The following is a 6248-nucleotide window of genomic DNA, read 5'->3' as shown; positions in this document are numbered from 1 at the left end:
TTCTTTCGTTCTTTCTTTCTTTCTTTCTTTTTTTTTTTTAGTGGAGATGTGGGTCTCACTCTTGCTCAGGCTGGTCTCAAACTCCTGAGTTCAAATGAGCCTCCTGCCAACACCTCCCAAAGTACTAGGATTACAGGTGTGAGCTACCACACCAGGCCTAGAGTTCTCATTTAGATGCCAATCAGTGGCATAATGTTATTGATTTACATTCCTATACATATTTAGTTTTACATAAACATAATTATATATGCTATATATATGTGTGTTTGTGTGTATGGGGGTATTTACATACTCTTTTTCTATTAATTCCTTTATCTTAAATAGATTTTCAACAAAACAAAATTTAATGAGGGAGATAACTTCATGGAGTGCTCTACTTTACCATTCCCAAATGATAGTACCTGACATTTTTAGATCCCTGTATCAGAGGACATTTTTCCTTTAGAGGTTTTCAATTACCCAGTTTTGTTCATCCCATTTTACAGATAAGAAGTAGAAACGACAAGGTTGACATGAACATCTCTTTCCAAGAATCTCAACTATATCTCTCTCCTGACCCTTCCCAGATAACCTTCCCAAATACAATTGGGGTTACCACATGATGTCTGATTAAAATAGTATTCTAGGAAAAGTTCTGTGCTTGTAGCTAACATATTAATGGCAATGACAGTTTTTTAAATTGTGCCTTTTTCATAAAGTCTCACCAATAAAACATCTCAGGCAATCTCCTTGCTACCCTTTTTTCTAGTTCAATTTATTTTAGTAAAGTCAGATTTCAGTTCAATATATTTTCTGTGGTTTATTTTCTGGATTCTTAACAGTTGCCCTATCTGACTTGTGGTTTTTATGTTCTTTCAAAGTTGTCTTTCATTTCTTCTCTATCTCAGGATGCCTTCAGATCTTTAAATGAGTTACCTCTCTTGTCTATGCTTGTATTGAATAATGTTTTACTACTTAATTTCAGATATGTTCAAAATTATTTTTTGAGACTATTTTTTCTCGGCTCATTTCTTGCATTTGAAGAACTCTTTAACAACATCCTTGGCCTGAGATTCTTTGCCATAGACTTTCACTACTACATAACTGTAACCAACTATTTTATAGAGTTTTCTCCATCCATTCCTAGTTTCTTATTGTAATTAACCTTAATTACATTGTTTTCATGTTAAGCACAAAGACCATCCACCAACCTGACATACATAAGCTCATCACAGTTGGATGCACACACACAAAGATGGGCTTGGCACGCAAGGGTGTCTATCTTGCAGCCCGCATGTGGATTATGTGAGGACTGATTTGCTTATCTGTGGTGTCAGATATCCTGAAAATTATGCATGAACCTTTATTTTGGTTCATCAGCTTTCATTAGTGTTTATGTATTTAATGTGGGACCCAAGACAACTCTTCTTCTTCCAATGCAGAGAAGAAAAAGGGTTGGATACCTCTGAAAGGCTTTGGCAGCTTTGTGAATTCCAAGTGCGAGGCTCTTCTGGATGAGGGCAGCCTTCAGCACCTATCATAAAGTGGTCTTATCCTTTACACCTCCAGAGCAATCCCTTCCTCAGCCACATGTTGTGTAACAAGTTAAGCCCAATCTTGAACACAAGTGTGCCTCCCCTTCTTTGTGACGCAAAGAATTTTTGACAAATGTTATAAAGTGGGGTGGTATAATAGAAACTCAGCTAGTTCATCAAGCAGTTTATGAAATGCTTTTAGAGAAATTTTACCAGAGTTCTTTACTGCAGTAACTCTCGAAACCTATGATATATTAACATACTCGGTTATGGCTTTCCTTTTTGGCTTTCCAAAAAGGTGTGATATATAAATTATATTTCATAAATTCAAAGATGGGCCTTTTTATTTTTCCACAAATAAACTTTGATATGATGATGTTTCTTATAATCAAATCATAGTTTAATTGATAGTATCTTTTTAAGCAGTACATTAACACAGAGTCTATATGGTTATTAAATCAAGGGCATCTTAGAGGTAGTGATGTATGTTAACAGGCAGCAGCTGCAAAGCTTATGTGACTCTGAAATATCTTCTTAATCAGAAAATGTCTCTTTGGATAGGTGGCAATAGAACAGTGTAAAAAAACTGTGTTAAGCCATATTTCCTAAATCTATTTATTTTAGAATAGTTACATTTTTTCCCTGAATTTGGTAATCCTCAAGCTATCTATAAAGGCAGAGGTTTAGGGAGGAGGCATTTCTGTAATCTTTAATAGTCAAAATAATTTGAAAAATATTCCATATCTCTGTTACACATTCAGAATGGAGTTTAATATAAACCCATTCAAACATAAGTCAAAATTTTAATTTTTTTTTCAGAGATTTTACCAAAGGGTCTTATAGGAGGGGTCTTTTAAAACCTCTCTAATTTCCATCAACACACTTACCACATATCATTATCTTTCAAAGCCATCTCAAACAAACATACAATTGAAGTCAAAGGAGTATCTGGTCACTCTCAGTAGCAGTTCCCTACTCCTTCTGCCACTGGCCAATAGCCCTTAATCCTTATTCCCATTCCTAGGACCCAATTCTGTAGCCCTCAGTAATAAGGTCATACCCTGCCCATCATGGAACCTCCAAACATTAGATCCTGTTGAAAGAACAAAAGGAAACCAAAATGTTCACTTAGTGGAAAAGAGTAAAGTCCTCCATTATGCAAACAGGCTGGGAGTTGCTGCTATTGTTTAATTTAGGACCCACTTTCCTGCTCCCAGTTAGTATCTGTCACATAGAGGACTTCAGAACCAAGGTGCACCTTGTCAAGCACATCTGTCACCATCCAACTCAATCGTAAAGTTCACACTTTAGCCAGGTGGGAGACGCTGAATCAAGATAGTGAGTGAGACCTGCACTGCCTGGTAATCTGACCGTGGAGTCCGACTGTGTTAAGAGTACCTATCCACAAGTAAATTTTGCCCTGAGGATGTTCAGTGAGTTGGGCATCTCAGGCAATTACTTGTTCAATTTCTGTGATAAAACACGTTTAGTTTTTTTTTTGTTTGTTTATTTGTTTTGACAGAGGCTCACCCTATTGCTACAGTGTCAATAGCTCATGGCAACCACAAACTCCTGCCTCAGCCTCTGGAGTAGCTGGGACTACAGGTGCCCACCACAATGCCTGGCTAGTTTTTCTATTTTTAGTAGAGATGGGGTCTTGCTCATGGTCAGTCTTGTTTCAAACTACTGAGCTCAAGCAGTCTACCCACCTCAGTCTCCCAGAGTGCTAGGATTACAAGCATGAGCCACCACATCCAGATCTGTTCAGGTATTTTAACACCAGCGAACAGGCAGGAAATGCAGAGAGAAGTGTAGTTTTGGAATGAAAAAGTGGCCTTTCCCCCCATTTATTTCCCTCATTAAATTTGTAAAATTGTCTTATCAGAGATTGGGAGCACTATTACGGCAATCTCAGAGATAGGCTGTTTTAACACAGACAATTAAAAAGCCAAGCTAATGGCAAAAAAGAGAAATGAAAATTCACAGCCAAGAAACACACCTGGACAACCAGAGGGAAAGAAAAGACAGAAAGACTTGGATCTTTTTGTGCATTTTAATTTCTTTCTTGTCTACAGGGTGTGTCAAACTGATTCTGCTGTTATCACTCCACTGTTTTTCCTAAGGTGGAATATTTTTAAATTTTAAAAAATCAAGAGAGGATTTAATTTTTAGCTAAGCATTATCCTCTTCTACCCAATTCCTTTCAAATGCTAAGAACAGTATTGCAAAAAACTGCTTAGTGATGTGTCTTTATTAATGGGAGGCAGACACTGGGTCTGCGAGCTCTTTCTGTAGGGGAAAAAAATGGTATCTTGTTGTAATAGAAAAATTTTACCAAGCCATAGTTGGCGAGGGGAGGGGGCCATAGGGGAGGTAAGCACAACATGGTGATGTGGTTTGTACTCAATACCAAATCCTCTAATTAGAGTGGCCTTTCCAGGAAGCCAACTTGGGTCCTACATTGTAGTGATTAAAAAAAAAAGATAATCAGTTAAACTTAAGCTCATAACTCATTATTTAGTAAGTCATTCAGTCAACAAACATTTATTTTGCTTCTGCTATGTACCATGCCCCCTTTAGGTTGCTAGAAATCTGGCAATGAACAAAAGCTTATACCTCTCTGAAGCTGACATTCTATTACAGAGAGTCAATGAACAAACTATCTATCTCAAGTAATTGTAGAATGTGGAAACAAATAAGTAGGCAAAGATATATGGAAATCTAAAAGAAAGGAGTGATATACATGCATTTTTTATACACACACAAATACATACACATATGTATGGTTTTGTTGGGGAATTTCTCTGTGATGAAGAGACATGAATCAGAAATCTAGATAAATGCACCCAACAGTTAAATGAGGATATGATGGCAGGAGGGATGTTTGAGGTCCTCTTAGCATAAGAAGTAGGTACGGGCCAGCATGGCTAGGATGCGATAAATTAGGAGAGAGGAAGAAAGTAAGGCAAAAAAGTAGCAGGGCCTTGTAGATGCTTATAAAAACTTCTTTTCCCCTTAGAATAAGATGGAAAACTTTGGGGAAAGAAGCATGGCATAAATTGATATATGTTTTAAAATGTGGCTACCAGGTGGAGAACAGATATCAAGGAAACAGGGTTATAAGCAGGGTTATTGATTAAAATGATATTACAATAAGAGAGGCAAACAATTATGTAAGTTTGGTCCAGGATTATAGTGATGAGAGTGGTAACAAATGGTCAAGGGGAGCCATTGATATTTGCTGATAATTTCATGACATGTGGGAAAAAAAAGAGGAAAGAAAATGTTAGATGAATCAATGAGAAGGACATAGGTTGCCCATTATTATGATTGTGAAGACTGAAAGTGCAACAGGTTTGGAAGGAAGTGATGACTTATTTTGAACATGTTAACACTGCAATTCCCATCTAATGTCCAAAATGGAAATGCTCGACTTTCAGTTTCCTAAAGGTCTAAAGTTGAGGTGAGAAGTCAAACTTAACTATGTAGATTCGAGAATTATCAAGACACAGATGATAGAATGTAGACCTACCATTTGATCTTGAAATCCCATTACTTGGTTTCTACTCAGAAGAAAAAAAAAATTACCCCAAGAACATTTGCACTAGAATGTTTACTGTAGCTCAATTCATAATTGCCAAGGCATAGAATCAACTCAAGTGTCCCAATCCATGAATGGATTAACAAACTGTGGTATAGGTATACCATGAAGTATTATTCAACCATTAGAAAAGATGGAAACTTTACATCTTTTGTGTTTAACTGGATAGAGTTGAAACCCATTCTTCTTAGTAAAGTATCACAAGAATGGGGGAAAAAATTATTCAATGTACTCAATACTAATATGAAAGCAATATATAAACAACTACACACCCACCAAAAAGAAAAATGTGGGATAGTGTAGTCAGGGGGAAGGGAAAAGGGAAGGCAATGGGTGGGATCTAATTTACTATGCACAAGGAGGGTACTCAGCACACCCCCTGGGTGAATGGATCAGCTACAACTTGAACTTTACCTTATAAATGGAAACAATACATTGTAAATACTTGTACCCTCATATATCTAAAAAAAAAAAAAAAAGCTATAGATGATATTCAAATATGCAAATTCAGATGAGCTTACTGAGGAAATGAGTAAAGATGAAGACACCCATAGATTCAAGGGCTGAGCACTGGAATTCTCTAATGTTGAAATAAGGAGAACCAGGGAGATTGAGAAGCAGCAGCCGGCAAGTTGGTAAGGAACACCAGCGAGAATAGCGACTCACAATCCTAAGGTTGAGAAAGAGTACTTGATTGAGGCTGTTGAATGTTGTCAAGATTTAAAAGTAAAATGAGAAATGTGTGGTCCATTAGACTGGGCAACATAAAGATATTTGATAAGTCACTTACTAGAGTAACAGGAAGGCAAATATGATCATAGGGGCTTCAGGAGAGAACAAGAAAACAGGGAGTGGAAATACCAAGTAGAAACTTCTAAAATGGCATGAAGTAATGAATAAAATGAGGCAAAGAGGCGAGGTAGTGACTGAAAATGAAATGGAGTTAAGCGGTTTTTTTTTTTTCTTTTTTCTTAAGGAAAACATATTACAGCATATGTGTATGATAGTGAGAATAACTCAGCTGAAAGGGAAAAGGTAATTGATGGTGCAGGGGAGTGGCAGTTGCTGCTTTGCGTAGGGGGAGGCAAGAGACCCAGTGGTCAGGTGGAAAGTTGACCTTTGCTAGAATACTG

Source organism: Otolemur garnettii, unplaced genomic scaffold, assembly GCF_000181295.1.
Source record: "Otolemur garnettii isolate 467f Iridium unplaced genomic scaffold, OtoGar3 scaffold00002, whole genome shotgun sequence".
Classification (NCBI taxonomy): domain Eukaryota; kingdom Metazoa; phylum Chordata; class Mammalia; order Primates; family Galagidae; genus Otolemur; species Otolemur garnettii.
Note: the sequence above shows the minus strand (reverse complement) of the source record.